The sequence below is a fragment of the Theropithecus gelada genome, chromosome X (genome assembly GCF_003255815.1).
Source record: "Theropithecus gelada isolate Dixy chromosome X, Tgel_1.0, whole genome shotgun sequence".
Taxonomy (NCBI): Eukaryota; Metazoa; Chordata; class Mammalia; order Primates; family Cercopithecidae; genus Theropithecus; species Theropithecus gelada.
In genome coordinates this window covers 79,519,553-79,546,514 of record NC_037689.1, presented here as the reverse complement: position 1 = coordinate 79,546,514, position 26,962 = coordinate 79,519,553, and the positions used below count along the sequence as shown (strand labels likewise).

Below are 26,962 nucleotides of genomic sequence, written 5' to 3'. Positions count from 1 at the left end.
AACCCCTTTGGATTACAGTGAAATGATGATAATAGAGTTGGCAAGCCCCCAAGGCGCCCTCCAGACTGGACATGCATTGAGGTTGGGTCAGCCAGTTTCCACCACACTTCCAATTGCCAGTGTACTCTCCTCCTTGAAGCATTACCACTACACTCTCAGCAGGGTGGATTTGGGAAGTGGCCTGGAGGATGGCAGGCCTTCCCTCTCATCCTGCTGGGAATAGTCTTGTCCGTGCCCATTCTAGGAAAGAGAAGCAGAGAGATGCCCATGGCTCAGGTACCCTGTTGAATCGGAGGGTGAGCAGTGAGCAACACAGAAGAGTGAAGGCCTAGAGCATATGGGGACTTCAAAGGTTATCTGGTAAAATGTTTTCAAAAATGTCCATTATAACCCATGAAATTAATTTAGAAGGTCACAATAGGCATTTTAAAAATAATATGCATTAGAAAATTTCAGAGTTTGTCACGCAGAGTAGGGATAATTAGTTTTGTGAAATTTGCTTGAGGTATATATAAAGATTATATATATAGTTTTAAATATATATCAGTTATATATGTGTACATTTTACATCATGACACATACATGACATATACATATACATTATTGCATATATAACTATACACAGATATATAAATATACACAGGTCTTCCTTCACTAATGGTCACTGACATAGTTTCAAGTGTCCTCAGTTTACAGTTCACTCTCCTCTGGACACAGTCAAGTTGATTCTAAAGTATGGGGTCCCAGAACCTCAGTAGCCCTTCAAGGTATAGTCTACTCAGAGCAGAGGAAAACATGACTATCTCCTCATTTGTTCTGACCAAGTACATTTTGAACAACTCAGTTCAAGATTTCCAATAAGGTAGAATCTCACAACTTGATACTCATTGAACTTACAGTTGCCTAAAACTCCTAGGTATCTCTCACACATGTCACTGCTAAGCCCGAGCTCCCTTATCCTACTGCTGTGCAGGTTGCTTTTGTTTTTTTGTTTGTTTGTTTTGTTTTGTTTTGTTTTGTTTTGTTTTGAGACAGGGTCTCTCTCTGCCACCCAGGCTGGAGTGCAGTGGTACGATCTTGGCTTACTTCCGCCTCCTGGGTTCAAGCAATTCTCATGCCTCAGCCTCCCGAGTAGCTGGGATAACAGGTGCCATGCCTGGCTAATTTTTAAATTTTTGGTAGAGAAGGGGTGTCACTATGTTGGCCAGGTTGGTCTCGAATTCCTGACCTCAAGTGATCCACTCACCTCAGCCTCCCAAAGTGCTGGGATTACAGGCATGAGTCACCATGCCCAGCGGCAGGTTGCTTTTTAATCCTAGTACAGAAATTGTCATTTATCTTTGTTAGAGTTTACCTTTCACCTTGACTCACCTTTTTAAAATCCATTTACACATCCCATCCATGACCACCTCTATGCTTATGTAAATCTGGTTTCATTGGCTCAGAGGGAGCTGCATTTAAACCCCACATAGCTCTCTCGCAGAAGGTCATATTTATTTTTTTCAGACCATTCCCTTTAAAAAAAAAACTGTTTTTTTTCTATTTATTTATTTAGAAATAGGGTCTCACTATGTTTCCCAGCTTGGAGTGCAGTGGCTATTTATAGGCACAATCCCACTATTGATTAGCATGGGAGTTTTGACCTCCATTTCTGACCTGGGCAGGTTCACCCCACCTTAGGCAACCCAGTGGTTCCCCGCTCCTGGGAGGTCACCATAACGATTCCAAACTTAATGCAGACACCCAATCGGCACCAAGTGATCTTCACATGCCTCCCAAGTAACTGGGACCATAGGCATGTGCCACTGTGCCTGGCTTTTAACTATTTTTTTATTGATACATAATAATTGTACATATTTATGGGGTACTTGTGATATTTTGATATATGCATACAATGTGTAATGATCAAATCAGGGTAATTAGGTCACCTAAGACATTTATCATTTCTTCCTATTGGGGACAGACCATTCCTTTTATTGCTCATCTACTATTTTTCTGACTACCACGATGCCCCCATTCAAGCTAAGCCAGTGTCCTCTCTGTTTTCTTTCCTGTACCCGAGACACAATTCTACCACTGGGCTTTTGACTACACTAAGCCTTCACTTATGATACCCTCTTTGCCATAATCTGTCTTTCATGACCCAACTTAAGTCATTATATCCTCCATGATTCTTTATTCAGTAGCTCTAGATCATATTGATCTATCCTCTGGATTTGTAAATTTCAACTGTATTTCTTGTATATTGCATCACATTTAGTTTTGTATAAGAATATATATATATATTCTTTTTTATTTATTTTTATTTTTTTTATATATATATTCTTATAAAAAATACATATAAATGTCTTATTATCTGCATTGTAAGTGCATGGCTGAGTCACACAAGTGGGCACTCCAAAACCAGAACGCCTGGGTTTGAATTCAGATGTACAATTCTATAATTTAGTAGTTGCATGTACTTGTGCAAATTACTTAATCTCTGTATGTCTCAGTTTCTTCAAAATCAGGATAGCAATAGTATGTGTTGCATAGGTTTGCTTGGTGTTTAAGGGAATTGATATATCTGAAGTACTTCAAACAGTGCCTGACACATATAAACACTCAATAAATATTAACTATGATTATGATTATATACTATATACTTTCATATATTTTATCTCGGGGGATGTTAGAGCAGGGATTGTCATCCCCGTTTTACAGATGAGTAACTAAAGTTTGAAAGGTTAAGTGACAGTGTAAGGTAACATAAGTGAGCTGTCTCAGGGTTATGTAACTATAAAGTAGAAAATACTAAAGGCAAAAGACCCCTAGGAATTTAGAAGCTCTTCTGGCTGGGGAGGGTAGGGAAGGCTTGCTGATGTCGATGAAGAAGCAATGAAGAAGGGGCAGGATAGGGTCAGCCTTGGTAAGTGCCCATCCAGAAATTTTAGTCAGAGAGGGCTCAAGTGGAGTAAGGTGTAGTGGAGGAGGTAGGGTGTGGATCCTCCTACATTTCGCTTCCAGTACAGAGGGCATGGTCAGAGGCAAGAGGAGAAAAAATCTGAAGAGGAGACATCTGGGCATGGCAGCCATGTGGGGAGCAGTAAGTAGTAGTTTTGTGGTATGTGCAGGAGTATAGTGTGTGGGAGACAGAGGAGAGCCTGCAGTGGCAAGACAAGGCTTTGGGCCTGTGTTCCAAAATACCTATTCACAAAATCCATGAATATTTGGCTACTGCTCTGGGCCCTTAGAATCCTTGGTTGATTCGCTCTGGCAACTTTATCAGATGAACCAGCTGACCTCTTTGAATGGCACCCACTGTTCACTCAGTTGTGTTAGGCTGTGGGGAACTGAAGAGAAGGAAGAAGCAAGGTCTCTTTCCCAAGGAAGTCCCAGTCTAGGTAATTGCCTATAGTTGATTATGTGTGAGTTATGGTTGTTGCATGGAGAAATTAATATTTCATTGACTGTGTTCTAATTCATAAGTAGGGCTATCAGGGAGAGACAAGAAGTAGATAAAGAAACTGCCAGGTGGCAGGAGGGCACTGGCTGGGGAAAAGAAAGTGCAGAGAAGGGAGGTTAAGAGTTGGATTGAAGGAGAGAGAAGACATTTTGCTTCCTTCCCAACTGGGCAGCTAGCCATCCTTAGAGTCCAGTGTGTGGGCCAAGATTCTTGACCAGGCCCGAGCTTGGAAAATGGTGAATTGAAATATGAATTTCCATGTACCTTTCTACCTTAGTTCCCTGGGTCTTCATCTGCCCAGAGGAGATAAAAAGAATGAATAAGAGAGCAGTTGAGGTGATTTCAACTCCGTGGGATGCTGCTGCAGACACACTTGAGCTGTCATTATTATGGGATGAGAAAACTGGATGTCAAATTAAAATTATTATCACTGTGCTACTACTACTACTACTACTACTACTACTACTACTACTACTACTACTAAGAATAATAATAAACTCATGTGATGCTGCCAGCATTCTAAAGAGCCTACCTTTGGGCACTGCCCCTGCTTCATGGGTTCAAAATTGAGGAGAACCTGAAGACTGTTTCCATGCCTTTCAATCATGGATCTGCATAGGCAATTCCTTAGGACTAGCCCTTCCTAGTGAGCTGGGTTAGAAGTGCTCTTTTGCAACCCCCTGCAAGCCAAGCCTTGTCTGTGCAAAGCCACCGGGTCCCTTCTGTCTGATAAATTTCTAGAATGTTAAAGTACTTACAAGGACCCTTAGAGGCCATCAAGTCTGACTCCTTTATTATACTGATAGAGACCTGAGGGTTCAGAGAGAAACAGGGACGTGACTAGGGTCACACAGTAATCCAGTGGCAGAAACGGCCCTAATCCAGGTCTCCCAGCTGACAAGCCAGCATGCACTTTCCACAGTATCCATTTCTCTCTACTTCCCATCCCTCTATCTCCACCAATTTCAGTCACTTGAGTTGTTACTGGTGGTTCTCAGCCCCAGTAGCCCATCAAAATCCTCTGGGGAGCTTAAAAAAATACTGATGTCCTGGTCCTGCCCCAGACCAACCGAATCATTGTCTCTGAGAGATTGAGTGATTTTTTTTTTATTATATTTTAAGTTCTAGGGTACATGTGCACAACATGCAGGTTTGTTACATATGTATACATGTCCATCAATGATGGAGTGATATTTTTAAAAGCTCCCTAGGTGATTCTAATGTACAGTCAAGATCAAGGATCACTGTTCAGGAGAAAATTAGCCTCATGTCTATGAGGAGACATAAAGGACAGACTCCCAATGAAGCAGACTTCCCAGCCTCCATTTACTTTGGGCCACTCTGCACCTCAGTAGGTCCCCAAACTCTGGTATGTGGAGGACGTAGGAGTCTGAAAGTATGAATTTCAGGGTCACCAATGCTGTCCTTGAGCTCCATTGACCCTCTTGTCATTGCCTTTCCCCTCATGCTAGCTCAGCAGTATTTTATTTCCAGACTTTTTACTTTTTCTTTACCCATCACAAAGGCCTCTGAGGAGACTGCCTGCCTCCAGTAGGCACAAACAATTTGCCCCAGCTTCTGCCTTTTTTGGGAGACACACACACACACAGACACATACACAAGGAATGTCTCTTCTTTGGCTTCTTCCAGGGGGCTTGTACTGAGTATCTAGAACCACCTGCCAGCCCCCATTCCATCTGCTTGCCATTCCCACACATAGAGCTTGCTTCCTAAGAACCAGTCTTTGAGAGACAGCCAGCACAAAGCAGAGAGAAGGGAGGCACTGGGCACTGGGACGCCTAATGCTGTTCAGCATTTTGCCTCTTGTCTTGCTAGCTATGGGCCCATAGTTATGTATAAACTTGACTTGCCCAGGGATGAGTAAGTACAGATGTGTACCTTTTTCCACACCACCCCTCATGCTAGCTCAGCAGTATTTTATTTCCAGACTTTTTACTTTTTCTTTACCCATCACAAAGGCCTCTGAGGAGACTGCCTGCCTCCAGTAGGCACAAACAATTTGCCCCAGCTTCTGCCTTTTTTGGGAGACACACACACACACAAAACTAAACATTAGTCGTACTAAAGAAACAAAACATCCTCTTCGACGCATTACATAAACCTGCCCTCAAATAATCAGGCTAGAGGGGATTATCAATAATGTTTGGCAATATATAGTCACTTTGTTTGTTTAAGTGGCCTCCCCCTCATCCTAGCTTTATTGGCGCATAATTGACAATTAAAATTGTATATATTTAAGTTATACAATGTCATGATTTTATATACATATACAGTCTGAAATTTACCACAACCAAGTTAATTAACACATCCATCACCTCAAATAGTATTGTTTTGGTGTGGTGCAAACACTTAAGATTTACATTGTTTTTTTTTTTTTTTTTTTTGAGACGGAGTTTCGCTCTTGTTGCCCAGGCTGGAGTGCAATGGTGCTATCTCAGCTCACTGCAACCTCCACCTCCTGAGTTCAAGCGATTCTCCTTCCTCAGCCTCCCAAGTAGCTGGGATTACAGGCATGCACCACCACACCTGGCTAATTTTGTATTTTTAGTAGAGATGGGGTTACTCCATGTTGGTCAGGCTGGTCTTGAACTCCCGACCTCAGATGATCCAACCGCCTCAGCCTCCCAAAGTGCTGGGATTACAGGCATGAGCCACCATACCTGGCAAGATTTACACTTAACAAATTTCAAGTACACAATACAGTACTATTAACTACAGTCACCATGCTGTACATTAGACCTCCAGAACTTGTTTTATAACTGAAATTTTGTACCCTTTAGCCAATATTTCCCCATTCCCCACAACCACCAGCCTTCAGTAACCACCATTCTAAACTCTGCTTCTATTAGTTTAACTTTTTTAGATTTCACACATAAGTGAGATCATACAGTATTTGTGGTCGTTTGATGCCCTCCCTTGGTAAGATTTTTAATCTTCCCTCTACCTCTTTCCATCTATGACTCAGTGTTCAGGAATTTCCTTGTTAAATCTCCTGGACTGCTGTTCTATGGGCTTTAAAATGTAAAATCAAAACTAGAGGAATAAAGAAATCCCTTTGGGCCAGTGTTGTGAAAGAATAACTTATTCTGTTCAGTGCAGTGGGTGGTGGATGGACTGGAGTGCCCAGAAAGCCCAGCTGGATCCCCTTAAGCCAGTTATAGACCTCTGCTCTGGCCTTTACCTGTAACTGAGCCATGACTCTGGTCTTGATCAACTGTGTTATTTAGCAGGGTGTGGTGGCCCTCAGCATGCATATGTACGTGTGTGTGTGTGTGTGTGTGTGTGTGTATCTCAAGAGTGTTCCCTGCCTCCTATCAAGTCTAGAAACTGAGAGGTATCCTGGGAAGAAGAGGCTGAGACCAGTGCTGCCTCAGGGCTGGAGTTGAGCTGAAGTCATGGCTGTCAGCAGACAGAAATGCCAACTAGTGGTGGCCTCCAGTGCAGGCCTCCTCTTGCAGGGAGAGGCTGTACCCCTGCCAGTCCCTGGAGTTTTGGAAGAGAAAACACTCATTGAAGGACAGAGTTTGAGTTCCCCCTCCCCACTGGGGCTCTGCCACTTAGAACTGTGTGACTGTGGGCAAGTGGCTTAGATACACTCTGTTTTCTCAGTCATCAAGCAGGTACACTTAATACCTATCAGTGCAGTTGTGTGTAGTAACGCAGGTTAAATATATAAAGGGGAGGTGCTCAAGAAAATGTTAGTTTCCTAACCCTTCCCTATCCTAGTCCCAATAGTCACACCCACTGTGGGAAGAAAATGATTGCATCTGACACTCTCTCCAACTCCTATCCCACCTCCTTGGCCTTTCTCCAGAATCGGGTGATTAAGAAGATAGAAAAGATAAGGAATATCTGGAGCACATAAGGGTCCATACATTCAGGGTACCTGTAAGGGCTTCTGGAGTATAATGACTTTGGTCAACAACTAGCATGGGTGGCATGAGCATGTTAGCCCATAACAGAACAAGTACTGGGATGTCAGGGCCGTGGAAGGAAAGAGCCAAGACTCAAGGTGGTCTGACTTCAATGCATCAAGCAGAGGCTTACTGGTCCCTGTCCTCTCCTGTTCTCCTTTTTAAAGACTAAAGGTCCCTGTGGGTATGGGGAAGGCAGCTGCATCTGAGAAAAGAAGTAATACAGTAGAAGCTAAAGATGGAGTTCTGTGGCACCCATGAGAATGTTCCTGGAAGACTCCCAACTACAGGGAGCATAAATGACCAGGGGTCTTGGCTGCTGCACTCTGAAATCATCCCAGCATTGTACTGAGGTCACACCTGCTACATGGCCAAGATACTAAGATACTAAGGTGGGCCTGTTCTTGGGAGACACAGAACTCCTCTGAATGCCAACTGACCTTGGTTTCATGAATGAATGATAGTGTTGCCAAACTTTCCTTAGAGTGCAGGGCAGACTAGGAAGCTTCCATCCAACCTTCCCTGATCCTCTCTTTCACTCAGGGTCAGACTTACATTGCAGTCTCACGTCTTTCCTAGCTTTCGCAGACTTCCTCTCTATCTGCTGTCATTTCTCTTAATAAATCCCTGCATATGCAATCCCATTTTATTATCTACTTCTCTGAGGTCCCAGACTAACACAAATTCTGACCAACATGAAATCAAATGTATTGGCCTAGAGCCTGGCCTGTACCCAGGGTCTAGACTTGGGCCCACTTTTAGAAAACATTCAACAGGTTTTTGTTTGTTTGTTTGTTTGTTTTTTGAGACGGAGAGTCTCACTCTGTCTTCCAGGCTGGAGTGCAGTGGTGTAATCTCGGCTCACTGCAAGCTCCATCTCTCAGGTTCACACCATTCTCCTGCCTCAGCCTCCTGAGTAGCTGGGACTACAGGCGCCCGCCACCACACCCAACTAGTTCTTTTGTATTTTTAGTAGAGACGGGGTTTCACCGTGTTAGCCAGGATGGTCTCGATCTCCTGACCTCGTGATCCACCTGCCTCGGCCTTCCAAAGTGCTGGGATTACAGGCATGAGCCACTGTACCCGGCCAACATTCAGCAGGTTTCTAAACATTGGAGAAATATCCCTAAAGTTTGGAAAGACTTCGTGAGTGGTATAAATGTATTGCCCTGCTTTACTCTGAATGAATATCTCAGACAAATAAGTTTCTTTTATTTAATGTACCAACTCAGTGTCTTATATGCCTTCTTATGGAAGATATTTCTTTAATCTAACTATAGTATTTCCCAGGAAGCACTCATTTTCTCCTGTTCTCCATTTTGGACTGAGAGTCAGAGAAATCTAGCTCCAGGTTTGTCAGTGGCAAACCGTGTCATATTGGACAAGTCCCTGTACTCTCTGTAACCTTCCCTTTCTGAACCTCAGCTCTTATTTTTTTGTGACTACCACTTTTTCTGTTTCCTCAGTACCATTCCTCAGAACCAGTGTTCAAGTTTTCCTAAAGGACATTGGTATGTTAGCAAAGGAGAGAGAGAGAGAGAGTGTGTGTGTGTGTGCGTGTGTGTCTGTCTGTCTGTGAAAAAGAGGGAAAGAGGGAGAGGGAGAGGAAGAATTGGAGAGAAGGAAAGAAGCGGAGGGAGAGAGAGGGTGAAAGACATCTCTGTGCAGCTTATTCCCAGCTCTGCTTGGCGGTTCCCTCACACGCAGTGCTAGGCAACACACATGGTGACCTACTTTTGCAAGAAGGTTCTTTTTTGGAGTTACAGTCTTCTTTACCTTCCTCCTTTGCCTGGGATGGGTCTGCCACTAAACAGCAGCTATAGATGTAAGGAACAGAGGATTGGTGGCTCTGGTATCATTACCAAATTTTAAAAATTGTAAGGATGAAAAGCATTCCAGCTCTTAGCTTTGTGTTACCAGAAACCACTCCAGAGATTTGAAACTTAATCACTTACAACTCCTCCTAGGAGGAATTCAGGCTTAATCCCATCTCCATCCCCATCTAGAGAGGCCAGGATGCTTAGTTCCAAGCCCCTGAATCCCTCAAATCTAACCTTGTCCCCTGCTGTGGCCACCACTCTCTCCTATTTCTTTGGAGTGTCTCCTGAGCCTTTCAGCCCAGTCCAGGCCAGCTCCTTAATAACTGCCCCTCCCTGTGAACTCCTTCTTCCTGCCTCCTCTTCCCTCCAGTGGCAGAAATCCTACCTCTGTTGGCCCAGCGTCTTTGAAGAGGGTCCTGAGATGCCCCTCGGAGTTTGGGTAGAGCCCTTGCAGGCATCCAGAGAACAACTGGAATCAAGGCCCTTTGTGCTTTCTGGTTCCCAAGCTCCTTTGGGGCTTGAGGTTCTCTTCATTAGCAGTGGATCTGAAGTATTTGTTTCTCGAGTAGCCTGACTGCTAGTGTTTCACCTAGAGTTTTTGGTTATAGTTTGGTGTTTGTTTGTTTGTTTGTTTGTTTTTGAGATGGAGTCTCGCCTTGTCACCCAGACTGGAGTGCAATGGCACGATCATGGCTCACTGCAACCTCCGCCTCCTGGGTTCAAACGATTCTCCTGCCTCAGCCTCCCGAGTAGCTGGGATTACAGGCACCTGCCACCATGCCCAGCTAATTTTTGTATTTTCAGTAGAGATGGGGTTTCACCATGTTGGCCAGACTGGTCTCGAACTCCTGACCTCGTGATCCGCCCATCTCGGCCTCCCAAAGTGCTGGGATTACAGGCGTGAGCCACCGCGCCCAGCAGGTTTGGTGTTCTTACCCAGCATCTCACAACTTCTGTACTGAGCCTTCTATAGATCTTTGAAAAATGGGCTTCTCCAGAAGGTAGGGGGAAGGTTCACAGCCCTGGGAGACCATGACCAAAGGGAAACAGGATTGAACGGGACAGAGGAGTAATTGTGCTTAGGACTAGTGTAGCAGAAATTCATTAGGGGGCTCAAGACATCTGTGAAAAAACTGAAGCAAAAATCCCATCAAAATAAAAGCCCTTCAGAAACACTGCCCACAGACTCAACAAAGGAATCTGGCCTGAGAAGCCCAAAACACTTGGGCCACCAACTTCTGCTTCTTTCTTGTGAGACCACATGCAGGTCTCTTCATCTCTTTATGGTTCAATTTACCCACTTATAAAATGAGGGGCCTGGACTCTATCATCTTTTGGGATAGTGAAAAGGTAGCTTGCCTGGGAAAGAAGAGATATGCACAACTCTAGAGATTCTTCAGATTTTTCCAAGGACTACTGCAGAGGGAGAGGATGGGAGGGACAAAATAAGTGAGAAAAAAAAATCAGTGGAGTTTTCAGTAGGCTGACAAGTGCCTCCATCACATCAGAGCATTCCTGCTTTTATATTATTTATGCAATGCACTTCAGTATAAAATTGCAATTGGAAAGGAAAGGGGGTTCCATGGATTTAGAAAGGTTTTAACTTTCTAACTTCTAGCTGCAAGTGAATCTGAAAAAGTAAGAGTGTAGTTTTTATAGCTTTTGTAATGATGATAGAAATAGAGAAGAGGGTTGAAAATAAGAATATTGAGTTAGTTCAACAGGATCCACTGCAATTAATATTTTTTGCTCTAAATCTGATTACTTTTTAGAGCTTATTAAGGCATAACTGATGTACAATAAACTGCACATATTTAAAGTACATTATTTGGTCAATTTTGACAAATGTGTACATTCATGAAATCATTGCAGTAATCTAGATAATGAGCATGTACATCATCCTCAAAAGTTTCTTCATGTCCTTTTTTAGTTCATCCCTCCCTCTACCACCATCCTCCGGCAATTACTGATCTGCTTTCTGTAACTGTAGATTAATTGGCATTTTTAGAATTATTTGTATGTGGAATTATACAGTATTTACTCTTTTTGTCTAGAGATTTTCCACTTAGCATAATTATTTTGAGATTCAGAATAAGGTGTGTATCAACATTTTAATTTTTTTGTATTGCTAAGTAGTATTACATTGTGTTGATAACACAGTTTGTCTTATCTAATTACCTGTTGATGGGCAGTTGGGTTGTTTACAGTTTGGGGCTGTTACAAATAAAGCTGTTCTGAACATTTATGTACAAGTTGTTTACAAGTACTTTTAAAATTTAACTAATGACTTCCATTTTCAAAATGTTTCCAGCAGAAACTGACTTGGGAAATGTTGCATTTGTGTGTCTCTTTGTACTCAAGCTATTTTTTGGCAGTTTTTGTTGTTGTTATTTTATATCCTTTGATGTTATTACACACTGTTGATCCTACAGTTGCACCTCCCCAAGCATTGTGAATAGGTTTCTGAAAGCCTGTGTAAGAAGAATTTCAGTTGAATAATGTAAGACTTGTATAAGGAGTTTTCTTGAGGGGGACTGAAAGGCAAAAGCCCTTGTAAATATTTTATATTTACTAAAACAAACCACTAAATATAATACCAAATAAAGATGGTATTAATTTCCTTTTAAACCCACTGGCCTAGACAAAGGCTAGAGTCTTCACCCAGCTAGGGGTGACTGGAAGTCCATAAGTGGACAAAAGACACAACCCTAAAATATTCTGTTTCAGACCTAGGCTAGGTGTGGTGGCCTGTAATACCAGCACTTTGGGAGGAGGCTGAGGTGGGAGGATCACTTGAGGCTAGGAGTTTGAGACCAGTCTGGGCAACATAGCAAGATCCCATCTCAACAACAGCAACAAACAGACCTATTGCTCCTCCATGGAGCCAGGGAACATGGCAACACAGAGGATTCCCATCTCTAGTACTGGGCTGGCCTATGGCCAGCAAACAGCTGTTGTTTCAGGAAAGGGGTTCAGAGAGAAATTGCATGGTGTGAAAAACTGTTAATGAAATAGGATATGAGGTCCATCTCATGTCTTTCTTCCAGTAATGCCCAAAGAAATGGCCATACTTGTATTTCACTCTTATTTTATTTTATATTTCCTTAATAAAATTTTAAAAGGTTTCATGGGGCTATTTGGAAACCAAGGATGACTCTTTAGGCCATGAGGAGAGTGTGGCATGAGATTTTGCCACAGTATGGAAAGGAGAAGCCTGGAATGAGGAACCAAGCACAAAAGCTTTGTCCTGGGATCTGGAGTTCCTGCAAGTGTCCTTGAGAATGAACTACTGCAGAGAAAAGCAGGGGCAGAACCCTTCAGAGAGCATTGGCTTATCAGCTGCTACAACCTGATGAGCCAATCAGGTTCTTGCAGCTCTTGTCCACCCTTCACACTCTTTACCTGAGCCTCAAGGCCAGCTTGAGCAATATTTCGCTCTTCTGGGCTCTTCTGGGCTGCCCAGGGAGTTGGGGGTGGTGCTGAGCCCATTTTGTGGCTTGGAGACAGTGTGTGTGCACCAGGGTAGTCCCCACTAGAAGGCAGGAAAGAGCTGGAGAGGGTTGGAGAGAGGCCCAGTAAGAAGCATGCTGCAATTTTCTTCCACAACCAACCCCCAAATTGGGGTGACAATTCCAGGGAAATGGGATGCATTGTTCTCTACTTGCTGCTAGCCTCTGGGCGATGAACAAAGTAGTAAATTGGCCCTGTGAGGGAGGGGACACAAGGGGGAGGTGGTGGAGGATATGGGGACCAGGAGCCCCTGGGGCTGACTGATCTGCTTACAAACATCAGAACTTCCCCTCTGTGACCCTCCCAGCCCCCAGGGAATGAGAACTGTTTTGCTCTCCTAGATCAGAAGGAACAAGATGTCCTTATCTGGTGGGAGAGGGCTGGTCAATACCACCTCCAAGGAGAGAAGAGAAGGGAACCAAGAGAACTGCAAGCCCAGCAGGAGGCATCATTCTTGGGGAAAGCCTAGAAAGAAGCAGGCAGGCTCCATCCCAGGCCCCCAGGGTTTCAGGAGTCCGGATGGGCGGTGGATTCAGACTCCATACTCTCCCACCAATGCTTCAAAGCCCTGGTGCTTGTGGCTGGTATGAATTTTTTGCTTTTATTGTGTTTATGAGCTTTTTCTAGACCTGGCTTCTAAAAAGCTATGAAAGCCAAACAGCTGCTCAGGCTACAGCATTCTCCACCCCCTTTCCTGACTCCCTATTTGCCATTCCTCTGATCTTCCTTGAGCACCTGCTTTACTGTGGGAGAATAGCCATCCCTCGGTATATGTGGGAGATTAGTTTCAGGACCCCTTGCAGACACCAAAATCCATAGATGCTCATGTCTCATGTCCTTTATAAAAAATGGTGTAGTATTTGCATATAACCTATACACATCCTCTCATAAACTTTATATCACTCTAGATTACTTATGATACCTAATACAATGTAAATGCTATGCAAATAGTTGTTATACTATATTATTTAAAGAGTAATGACAAAATCTGTACATGTTTAGCACAGACACAGTCATCCATTTTTTGTCAAACATTTTCGATCTGCTTTTGGTTAAACCCACTGATGCAGAACCCACTGATAAGGAGGCAAAAGATTCTGTCTGGGGTCTGCTGCAGACCCATGCTTCTTCCAGGGCTCTCAGTCTCTGTGACTTTCCTCATCTTAAAGTTGCCCTTTTGTGTCTGGTAAAAACAACGTTGCCCTTCCCTGAATTAATTTACCAACCTTGGTCCAGAAGCCCATGGCTTTGTCACAATATTCAATACTTAGTGATGCGGCCCTAGAGAGGTTTTAGACCTTCAGTCAAGGTTCTGGTATTTTTTATCTGATTCTACCTACCCAGATCATTTTATGGCCACAGAACCAAATGGAGCTAGACACTTTTCTGGCACAACTGGTGAGTTTTGTTCAATTCAACAAACCTTTCTTGAGCACCATGTCACCATATACCCAGATAGCTCTCAGCCAGAGAGAGAGGTATAAAGCCCTTTAAGGGCCCACCCCTCTCCTCCATCTTCCTGCCTTTTCCTGCCTTTCTGCTCTTCTTCTGCCCATATAGGCTCAGCTCTATCTAGAGAAAGCTAAGCTGGAAAGTGGTAAGGGGCCTTAGATATAATCTTTTCAGAACCCCTCATGATATAGACAGAGAAAGCAAGACCCAGAAGAGTAAGAAATTTGACCTAGGCTACACAGCAGATTAGTGGTAGAGCTTGGAGTTGGGGGTCTAAGGCTAAGGGGGGCTTCTTTTTTTTTTTTTGAGACGGAGTCTTGCTCTGTCCCCCTGGCTGGAGTGCAGTGGCGCGATCTCGGCTCACTGCAAGCTCCGCCTCCCGGGTTCCTGCCATTCTCCTGCCTCAGCCTCCCAAGTAGCTGGGACTACAGGCACCTGCCACCGCGCCCAGCTAATTTTTTTGTATTTTTAGTAGAGACGGGGTTTCACCATGGTCTCGATCTCCTGACCTTGTGATCCGCCCGCCTCGGCCTCCCAAAGTGCTGGGATTACAGGCGTGAGCCACCGCGCCCGGCCAAGAGGGGCTTCTAAAACAAAGAGAATATCCCAAGTTAGTATGTGCATTGGGGTGGATGTGGGAACATGTGAAAAGCAGGTCAAGACCCATAACCTAGACTTTGTGGCCAATCTAGGGTTGGTTTGAAGGTTACTTTGTAGGGTCCTAGCACTCCCGCCCAAAGTACATCTCAGAAACAGAAATGGTACCTCTGGGTAATTCTTTTGGAGCTTGAAGGCTGTGCACATTTAGTTTTCAAAAAATAAAATCCTAGTATAGGCAAAGCCTTGTAGGAACAAAGCCCTGAGGGAGGCAGCTCAGAAAAGACAATTAAGAAAACCCCCAGGGAGAGCCTTTGTAACTACATAGTACACAAAATTCTACCAGTTTGAAAAAGGTATTCTTGCCTCCTTCCATATATTCTACAGACTGATTGTTGTCAGGCATGCTCCATGACATAGAAATTTGACTTTGTCAATGCCCAGCCCAGAAACCAGTCATGAATCCCATAGTCCTGGTGAGATTAGATTCAAACTCCTGGCCATGCCATTCAAGGTCCTGGGCAACTTTCCCAGGATCATCTTTTCCCACCCAACTCTTACCTAAACCACCCACACATACCTTCTTCATTCACACCATATCATTCACATTTCAAGTCTCCAAACCACTGTTCATGCTGTTCCATCAGCTTGAAATGCCTTTCTCTACTTTTTGATTATTAGATTATCCTTCAGGGCTCAACTCAAAGATCACCCTCTATTCTGTTAAACTTTTAAAAAAATAGCTTTATTGAGGCAAAATTTATTTGCCACACAATTAACCCAACTAAAGTATACAATTCAGTGGTCTTTAGTAAATTCACAGACTTTATAACCATTACCACAATCAATTTTAGAACATTGTCATCACCCGCAAAGAAACAGGTACCCTTTAGGCATCCCTACCACCACAATCTCCCCATCACCCCCTCACAGACCTTGGCAAATACTAATCCACTTTCTGTTTCTATAAATGTGCATGTTCTAGACATTTCATATAAGTGGAATTATATAATAAATGGTCTTTTGACTGACTTTTTTTCACTTAGCATAACGTTTTCAAGGTTCTTCTATATCATAGCATGTATTAGCAACAAATTTCTTTTTATGGCTGAATAATAGCTATTGTATGGATAAACTGTACCACATTTTGTTTATGCACTTACAAATTCATGGACATTTCGGTTGTTTCTACTTTTTGGCTATTATGACTAATGCTGCTAGGAGAAGTCCTGTACAAGTTTTTAAATTAGATGAACATTTTTATTTGTCTTGGTTATATACCTAACAGCAGAATTGTTGGATGATATGGTACCTCAATTTTTTTAAATTTTCAATTTAATTTTTATGTATACATAATAGTTGCACTATTTATGGGGTACACGTGATATTTTGATACAAGCATACAATCTATAATGAGCAAATCAAGGTAACTGGGAAATCCATCACCTTAAACATTTATCATTTATTTGTGTTAAGAACATTCTAATTCCATTCTTCTAGTTATTTGGAAATACACAATATTTTTTTTAACTATAGGCACCCTATTGTGCTACCAAACACTAGATCTTACTCCTTCTATCTAACTATATTTTTGTAACCATTAGCCAACCCTTCTTTACCCCCACTCCCCATTACCCTTCCCAGCCTCTGGTAACCATCACTCTACCCTTTACTTTCGTGAAACCAATCAACCTTTTTAACTCCTATATATGAATAAGAACATGCAACATTTGTCTTTCTGTGCTTGGCTTATTACACTTAATAGAATGACTTCCAGTTCTATTCATGTTGCTGCAAGTGACAGGATTTCATTCTTTTTTATGCCTGAGTAATATTCCATTGTGTATATGTTATCACATTTTCTTTATCCATTCACCTGTTGATGGGTACTTAGGTTGATTCGATGTCTTAGCTATTGCATATAGTGCTGCAACAAACATGGGAGTGCAGACATCTCTTGGATATACTGATTTTTCTTCTTTTGGATATATACCCAGCAGTGGGAATGCTGGATCATATAGTGGTAACTTTATGTTTAATATTTTAAGGAACTGCCAAAATGTTTTGCAAAACAGCTAACCCATTTTACATTCCTACAAACAACACATGAAGATTTCAATTTCTGTACATCCTCACCAACACTTATTTTTGGTATTTTTTTTATAGCTATCCTAGTGGTTGTGAAGTGGTATCTCATTTTGGTTTTGATTTGCAGTTCCTTGGTGAATAAGATGTTAGGTATCTTTTCACGTGCTCATTGGCCATTTGTATATCTTCTTTAAAGAAATGTCTATTGAAACCCTTGGCCTGTTTTTTGTTTTTAAAGACGATTTTAGGGCAGTTGTAGGTTTGTAGCAAAATTGAGCAGAAGGTGCAGACATTTCCTGTATACCCGCTACCCCCCAGCACGCACAGCACCCCCACTATTAACTCCTTCACCAGAATAGTACTTTTGTTACAATTGATGAACCTACATTGACACATCACTGTTACCCAAAGTTCATAATTTACATTAGGTTCACTCTTGGTGTACATTCTGTAAGTTTTGTCAAATATATAATAATGTGTCTACCATTTTAGTATCATACAGACTAGTTCCACTGCTCTGAAAAGTCCCTGTGCTTTACCTATTCATCTCACCATCCCCTGGCAACCACTGATCCTTTTACTGTCTCCATAGTTTTGCTTTTTCCAGCATATCATCTGATTGGAATCATACAGTATGGAGGTTTTTCAGATTGGTGTCTTTCACTTAATAATATGCACTTAAGATTCCTCTATGTGTTTTCATGACCTGATAGCCAATTTCTTTTGAGTGCTGAACAATACTGCACTGTCTAGATGTACCAGAGTTTATTCATTCACCTACCAAAAGAAATCTTGGTTGCTTCCAAGTTTTGGCAATTATGAATAAAACTGCTATAAACAATAATGTGCAGGTTTTTGTGTGTGTGTGTGGACATAGGTTTTTGACCCACTTGGGTAAATACCAAGGAGCACAATTGCTGGATTGTATCATAAGAGCATGTTTAGCTTTGTAAGAAACTGCCAGACTGTCCTCCAAAGTGGGTGTACCATTTTGCATTCCCACCAGCACTAAATGAGAGTTCCTGTTGCTTCACATCATCACCAGCATTTGGTGTTGTCAGTGTTTTGGATTTTGGTTATTCTAATACGTGTGTAGTGGTATCTCGTTGTTTCCATCTGCAATTCCCTCATGACATATGATACTGAGCATCTTTTCATATGCATATTCACCATCCATATATATTTTCTGGTGAAGTGTTCATTTAGATTTGCCTTTTAAAATATCAAGTTATGTATTTTCTTTTTGTTGAATTTTAAGAGTTCTTTGTATATATTATTAACAATTCTTTATCAGATATGTCATTTGCAAATATTTTCTCCCATTCACTTGATAGTGTCTTTCACAGAGCAGAAATTCTTAATTTTAATGAAGTCCAGTTTACAAATTGTAACTTTTATGAATTGCGCCTTTGTTGTTATATATAAAAAATTACCACCCAAGGTCACTGAAATTTTCTTTTATATTATCTTCTAGGAATTTCAGAGTTTTGCATTTTACATTTAGGTCTATGATTAGTTTTGTGTGAATTTTTGTGAAGGGTGTAAGCTCTGTGTTGTTACTGTTATTTTAGGATTAGGAATGAATGACAGTTATAATCCTGTGACCTCATTTCTCTGATGGCTCTAAGAACAGTGGTTTATTTTTCAGTTTGTTTAGCTTTTTATTTGTTGTTAAGACAGAATGATAACTTCCAAGCTCTTTACATGCCAGACTGGAAAACCTTTGCCCATTTGTAAATGTTATTTGTCTTTTTATTGTTGAATTATTAGAGTTTTAAATATATATTCTGGATACTCAACCCTTATCAGATAAATGATTTGAAAATATTTTCTCTCATTCTGTGTGTTGTCTTTTCACTTTCTTACTGGTGTCGCTTGAAGTACAAGTTTTTCACTGTTTTATTGTGGTGAAATATACAGAACACAAAATTTATAATTTTAACCATTTTAATTGTACATTTCAGTGGCACTAAGTACATTTACGTTCTTGTGTAGGTATCACCACCATCCATCTCCAGTACTTTTTCATCTTCCCAAACTGAAACTCTGTATCTTTTAAACAATTACTCTCCATTTTCTCTTCTTCTCAGTCCTTGGCAACCACCATTCTACTTTCTGTCCCTATGGGTTTGATGACTCTAGGTACATCATGTAAATGGAATCAGACAGTACTTACTTGTCTTTTTGTAACTGGCTTATTTCACTTAGCATAATGTCTTCCAGGTTCACCTATGTTGTAGCATGTGTCAGAATTTCCTTCCTTTTTAAGGGTGAATAATATTTCATTGTATATACACACATAGATGCATACATATGTATACATATACATTTTGTTTATCCAATCATCCATCAGTGGACATTTGGGTTGTTCCCACCTTTTGGCTATTGTGAATGATGCTGCTCTGAACTTCAGTGGACAAATGTCTGTTTGAGTCCCTGATTTCAATTATTTTGGGTATATACCCAGAAATATGTTTTTAATTTTTATGAACTCCAATTTATCTAGTTTTTTTTTGTTGGTTGTGCTTTTAAATTATTTCTAAAAGACTACTGCCTATTCTATTTACTTCTATGCTTTCTTCTAGGACTTCTATATTTTTAATTCTTATATGTAGGTATGTACTTCATTTTGAGCTAATTTCTATATATGGTGTCACGCAGGAATTCAACTTCATTCTTTTGTATGTGAATATCTAGTTGACCCATCACCATTTGCTGAAAAGACTGTTTTATCTGTATTGAATTATCTTGGCACCCTTGCTAATAATCAATTCACAGTAAACATAAAGGGATTTTTTAATGGACTCTCAATTTTGTTTCATTAATCTGTATATTCATTCTTATGCAAGTACCACACGGTTTTCATTACTGTACCTTTGTAGTAGATGTGAAATTAGGAAGTGTGAATCTTCCAACTTTGTTGTTCATTTTTCTTCTTTCTTTTTTTTTTTATTAAAAAGACATTTATTCAGCATCATAATCAGACTATTACATTTAGCAATTAACAGCATGGGTGCAAAAAAAAACTACATTAAAACCCTTGGTTGGAATGCTTTTCACTTTCCACGGAACAGAAACTAAAATAACCTGTTATACAATTAGTCACAAATACAATCCTTGAGTTTTTTTCCCATACATTGAGTATTTGTCTAAAACATGTCTGCTTTGTAGCAGTTAGGCCCTGCCACCACTGTGCTTGGCTAAATTCACAAATCCGTTGTAACCTGTAGCTTCCCTGCCACTTCTCTGGCTCTCCTCTCCTGCTAAGCTTTGTGTCCTAATTAAAATCTGCCACTGCCACAGCTACGGCTACTACTGGAACCACCATAGCCACCTTGGTTTTGTGGTTTGGCAAAGTATTGGCCTCCACCACCATAGGGGCCAGAGCTTCTGCCTCCAAAGTTTCATGGGTCCAAAATTTGAAGACTGATTGTTGTAATTGCCAAAATTATTGTAGCTTCCACCACCTCCAAAATTGCTTCCATCATTACCAAATCCATTATAGCCATCCCCACTGCCACCATAACCACCACCACCACGGCTGCCACCAAAGCCACCACCACCACTGAAGTTTTCTCCACGACCACCACCTCCATGACTGTGACCAAAGTTTCCAGAACCACTTCCACCTCTGGCTGGATGAAGCACTAGCCATCTCTTGCTTTGACAGGACTTTCCTAACTTCACAGTTGTGGCCATTCACACTATGGTATTTATGAATGACAATCTTATCCATGGAGTCATTGTTGTCAAAGGTTACAAAGGCAAAACCCCTTTTCTTACCACTGCCTCGGTCAGTCATGATTTCAATCACTTCAATTTTTCCATACTATTCAAAATAATCTCTTAGTTGATGTTCTTCAGTGTCTTCTTTAATGCCACCAACAAATATCTTTTTCAAAGTTAAGTGGGCACCTGGTCTTTGAGAATCTTCTCTTGAGACAGCTCTTTTTGGTTCCACAACTCTTCCATCCACCTTGTGTGGCCTTGCATTCATGGCTGCATCCATCTCCCCCATGGTGTCATATGTGACAAACCCAAAGCCCCTGGAGGGCTTGGTGTTTGGATCACTCATTTCCACACAGTCTGTGAGCATTCCCCATTGTTCAAAATGGCTCAACCATTTTGAGCCATTTTCAGGTTGTTTCAAAGCTCAACCCTCCAATGAAGAGCTTCCTCAGCTGTTCGGGCTCTTTAGGAGACACTGACTTAGACATGATGGCAGGGAGAAGACAGACTATAATGATGCTTCCTCAGCGGCGTCCATGGGCAGAAAGCCGTTGTTCATTTTTCAAGATTGTTTTTGCTATTCTAGTTCTCTTGCACTTTCATACAAATCTTAGGATCAGTTTGTCAATTTCTGCAAAGAAAATGCAGCCAGGGTTTTTACAGGGATATTGTTGAATCTTTAGGTAAATTTACAGAGATTGCCATCTTAATAATATTAAGTCTTCTGATCCAAGAAAATGGAATGTTTCCACTTATTTAGATATTTTTAAATTTCCTCCAACAATATTTTGTAGCTTTCAGAGTATAAGTTTTATACTTCTTTTGTTACATTTATTCCTAAGTAGTGTATACTTTTTGATGCTTTTGTAAATGGAATTGTTTTAATTTTATTTGAAAATTGTTTATTGCTGGTATATAGAAATATAATTCATCTTTGTATATTGATTTTCTATCTTGTAACTTTGCTAAACTAAGTTATTAGTTCTAGTAGGTGTTTTTGCAGATTCCTTAGTCTTTTCTATATAAAAGATCATGTCATCTGCAAACAGAGGTAGTTTTATTTTTTTTCTTTTCCAATCTAGATGACTTTTATTTCTTTTTCTTGTCTAAATGTCCTGGCTGAAACCTCAAGTACAGTGCTGAATAATAGATATGATGACAGCAAACAGTCTTGTCTTCTTGTTGATCTTACGGGGGAAGCAGTATTTCAGCAGTAAGTATGATATTAGCCTTGAGATTTTCATAGATGACCTTTATCATATTGAAAAAATTCCCTTCTATTCCTAGTTTGTTGAATGTTTTTATTGTGAAAGAATGTTATATTTTGTCAAATGCTTTCTCTACATCTCTTGAAATAATCATGTGATCTTCTTTGTCTTTTCTTCTATTGAGATAGTGTATTACATTGGTGGATTATCAAATGTTAACTCAACTTTACATTCCTGGGATAAACCCCATTTGGTCATGATTTATAATTTTTCCTATATGTAACTGGAGTTAATTTGCTAGATTTTGTCAATGATTTTATTTTTGCATCGATTTTCTTAAAAGATATTGGTCTGTAGTATTCTCTTCTTGTGATATCTTTGGCTGACTTCACAGGATGAGTTGGGAAATGTTCCCTCCTGTTCTAGAAGAGTTTGTGAAGAATTGGTATAATTATTTTCTAAATATTCGGTAAAATTCACCAGTGAAGACATTTGAGTTGGGGGTTTATTTAAGGGGAGCAGAGTATTTTAATTACTAATTCTATCTTTTTACTTGTTACAGTTAAATTCAGATTTTCTGTTTCTTGCATGGATTTTGGCAGTTTCTGTCTTTATAGAAATGTTTCCATTTCATTTAAGTAATTTAATTCAGTAGCACACAATTGTTCATAGTATTTCTTTATGTTCCTTTTATTTCTGTAAAGTTAGTACTGATGTCTCCTCTTCATTTTTAATTTTACTAATTTGCATCTTCTCATTATTTTTCTCGTTAAGTCTAATTAAAGGTTTGCCAGTTCTGTGGGTCTTTTCACAAAACCAACTTATGATTTCATTTGATTTTCTCCGTTGTTTTTTGCTCTATTTTATTTGTTCCTGTGAAGTTTTTATTATTGCCTTCCTTCTGCTTGCTTTGGGTTTAGTCTGCTCTTCTTTTTCTAGTTTCTTTAGTTGGAATATTAGGTTACTGATTTGAGATGTTTTTAAATTTTTTTATTGAGATAAAATTCATAGACCATAAAATTCACCCTTTAAAAGTGTACAATTCAGTGTTTTAAATGTATTTTCAATATCTTGCAACCATTACCATGATCTAATTCCACAACATTTCAAAACCGCCAAAATAAACCCTGTAACTAATAGCAGTTTCTCCCTTAGTGCCCCAGACCCTAGCTCCTAATGACCAATATCTACTCTCTGTATCTCTGAATTTTCCTATTCTGGATATTTCATATAAAATATTTTTGGTTGACAGTTTTTTCCTTTCATCATTTTGAATATGTCATCCCTCTATGCCTTTTAGCTTCTATTCTTTCTGGTAGAAGTCAGCCATAAATCTTATTGGAATTCCTCTTATACGTGATAACTAATTTTCTCTTGCTGCTTTTAAAGTTTCTCTTGGTTTTTGGCTTCTGACATTTTGATATGGTGTTTCTGAAGTGTTTCTCCTTATGTTTATCCTATTTGTTATTTGTAGAGCTTCTTAGAGGTGTAGATTAATAACTTTCTTCAAATTTTGAAAGTTTTTCTTATTTTTGAATATTTTCTTCTGTTTATTTCTCTCTCTTCTCTTTTGGAATTCCATTGCATGTATATTGGTGTGCTTAATAATGCCTCACATTTCTCTGAGTCTCTGTTCATTATTCACCATTCTGTGTCCTCAATCTTCTTCAATTTGCACAATATGTATTGATCTATCTTCAAGTTTGCTAACTTTATTTCCTGTCTCCTGTTGATCTCTTCTATGAAACTTTTTGTTTCAGTTATTGTATTTTTCAACACTAGACTTTCTTATATCTCCTTATTGATTTTCTATTTGATGAAAATAATTTCTCACAAATTCTTTTAGTTTTTTATTTTTCTTTTTTTTCTTAGACAGGGTCGCCCTGGGTCACCCAGGGTGGAGTGCAGTGGTACAGTCTTGCCTCACTGCAGTCTTGACTTCCTGGGCTCAACTGATTCTCCCATCTCAGCTTCCCAAGTAGCTGGGACCACAGCCATCTGCCTCCACAAACAGTTAATTTTAGCTAATTTTATTTTTTGTAGAGATGGGCGCTGTGTTGCCCAGGCTGGTCTTGAACTCCTGGACTCAAGTGATCCTCCTGCTTTGGCCTCTGAAAAGTGCTGGAATTACAGGCATGAGCCACCCTGCCTGACTCTTTCAGTTCTTTAAGCATAGCTTCCTTTAGGTCTTTGAACATATTTATAAGTAGCTGCTTTGTCCTCTAAGTTCAACATCTGGCGTAATTCAATGAAGTCTATTTCCCTGCAGCATACAGCCTCTGTGTCACTCCTCAGAGGTCACAGTCTTGGGCATGTACACAGTATCTACCACCAGTGATACTGTGATTTTAACTGGGCTCTCTGTCTCCTTACCTAAGATCCTCTTTGAGTTTCTGGATGATCTATCTCTAATAATATCACAACCAGCCTATTAGCCTCCACTTCTTAATTCCATTAGTGTTTTTAAACAATGCCCTGGGATACAAATGTTTCCACATTAAAATTGCGTCTTTTCAAGTCTTCAAGGCTTGCCCAGACCCTAAAAGGGTTCTTCTTAGTTTTTTCTCTGGTTCTCTCTGTTAAACTTCTAGCTGGTGAACCATTCTGCAGCTACTACTAGAATCGTAGAACTTCTGGTGCCCTCTTGATTGCTCACCACCAAGATTGTCGTTGTTCCTGATAATACCATAGACAAAAACTTCTTCACTCTCTTTTCCAAATAAAGATAGACTCCTTGGGGAGAGCTAAGGAGCTCTCCATTCTTAAAACTCATCTCACCTCATGGACAGAATCTCTGCTGTACTACACTAGACATTAGAAGTAGGGAGAGCAGCTTCTTTCTTCCAGAATGACACCCCTGCTCTATGAGCAGGGTGCTGGGCAGGAATGGTAGCTATGGCTTTTCTCAACTTGCTTTTCTAGCATTGAACATGCACCCTATGAGTGAGCTGGGGCAGAGTGATCAGAGACACAATATTATTGGCCCACCATGCTTGAGGTAGAGATTCCATTTTACCAATGGGAGCTGACTGGGGGAAGGGCTTCCCACTCCTCTTGGCCTCACCTAAGTGGAATAAAACTTCTGCAACATGGAGCTTGGTATTAGACGATGAGAGATTCCAGCAGACTACCCTCCTAAAGTCAAACTGTTGCCCTGTACTAGGAGCTAGAGGAAGAGAGAGCTCCATGTTACTGACTACACCCAACTAGAATAGAATTTCCATCATGCTAAACTAGGGGGTAGGGGTGTGTTGATGAAAAGAGTCAAACTCTGTAAAATATTTGAAGATATTTATTCTGAGCCAAATATGAGTGACCACAACCTGTGACACAGCCCTCAGAAGGTCTTGAGAACATGTGCCCAAGATGGTGAAAGTGCTGTTTAGTTTTATTCATTTTGGAGGGGCATAAAACATTAATCAAATACATTTAGGATATACATTGGTTTGGTTCAGAAAGGCGAAACAACTTGAAGTTGGGGCTTCCAGGCTATAGGCAAATTTTTAAATTTCCTAGTTGACAATTGGTTGAGTTTGTTTAAGAACCTGGGATCAATAGAAAGGAAATGTTTGGGTTAAGATAAAGGATTGTGGAGACCAAAGTTTTATTGTGCAGAGGAAGCTTTTAGCTAGCAGGCTTCAGAGAGAATAGGTTGTAAAATGTTTCTTATCGGACTTAAAGTCTGTGTTGATATTAATACCAGAGAGGTATAATGAGGCATGTTCGACTCCCATTTCCCATCATGGCCTGAAACAGTCTCTTAGGTTAAATTTTAAAAGAGTCCTGGCTGAGGAGGAAGTCCGTTCAGATGGTTGGGGAGCTTAGAATTTTATTTTTGGTTTACATTTTCCCCTTTTTGGTCAAGATTTGGCAGAGGAAACATTAAAGGCCAGCAAATCTTTATTTTCTCCCATAGCGTTGTCAGGGTGGCATGGCTGCCTGCACCAGGTCCATCCTGTCCCTTTGTGGGGCTCCTTATGGCCCAGGGCCTTAAGAGTCAAAAGACTTATAGCCGATTAATTGTTCTAGGCCAGATAGGAATGGATGTGGACAGGCATTTATTACCTCTTAAAATTCTTATTTTGGCCGGGTGCAGTGGCTCAGGCCTATAATCCCAGCAATTTGGGAGGCCGAGGCTGGCAGATCACCTGAGGTCGGGAGTTTGAGTCCAGCCTGACCAACATGGAGAAACCTCGTCTCTACTAAAAATACAAAATTATCCGGGTGCGGTGGCGCATGCCTGTAATCCCAGCTACTCAGGGGGCTTAGGCAGGAGAATTGCTTGAACCTGGAAAGCGGAGGTTGCAGTGAGCCGAGATCGGGCCATTGCACTCCAGCCTGAGCAATGAGAGTGAAACACCATCTCAAAAAAAAAAAATATATATATATATATATATATATATATATATATATTTTAAGGAATATATACTTTTTAAGGAAAAAGCCAACAAACAAAAAAAGGCAAAGTTACAAAACTGACTTATTTTTAACTTCTATGTGTTGAGCTACAGTAAGCTTAGTTTTAGTTACAGACTTTCAGTAATTCGCTAAAGAAAACATAAGCATTGTTCTAGAAAAACATATATGGATATCTATATCTATATCTGTATCTATATCTATCTTTGCAACTTATAACTGGAAGTATTATACCCAGGCGGCCTTATCACAAGGTATCTTTATCCTAATGTTACCAGGGGATCTTTGTTCTTAGAGCTCCCAAGATGGTGGCGGGCTGCTCCCAAGATGGGGCAGCCGCTCCCAAGATGGCAGCAAGCCTTTTGTTCTATGACCTGGGGTTCTTGGCCTCATGGATTCCAAAGAATGGAACCTTGGGCCATGCGGTGAGTGTTATAGCTCTATTAGAAGCCATGGGTCGTGGAAAAGAACTGTGGAACCCAGCGAGTAGTGTTCACCTCGATTAGGACGAACCCGGGCACTTAGCCATGCAGGAACAATGGCGAGCCTCTAGCCCGATCCGGAGCAGCAATGGGCGCCTGGCTGGATCAGAAGCACAGCCGACACCCTGCCAGATCTGGAGGGGTGGAAGTCAGTGGTGGGTCTGCGACGGTGGCAAACAGCATTGGTGGACGACGAGCAAAAGCTCAGCTTGAGCAGTAACAAACACGGACCAGAAGAGTGTGCAGTTGCAAGATTTATTTATTTATTTTTTTTTTTTTT

General features: G+C 40.8%; 1 protein-coding gene and 1 pseudogene across 1 annotated transcript in view; one reads left to right on the top strand and one right to left on the bottom strand.

Annotated features, from left to right (window-relative positions):
* The window catches only part of SLC16A2 (solute carrier family 16 member 2), a 99,713-nt gene that overhangs the window by 30,542 nt on the left and 42,209 nt on the right, over positions 1-26,962 (top strand). The window lies entirely within an intron of this gene.
* On the bottom strand, positions 20,129-21,064 carry LOC112616516 (annotated as a pseudogene).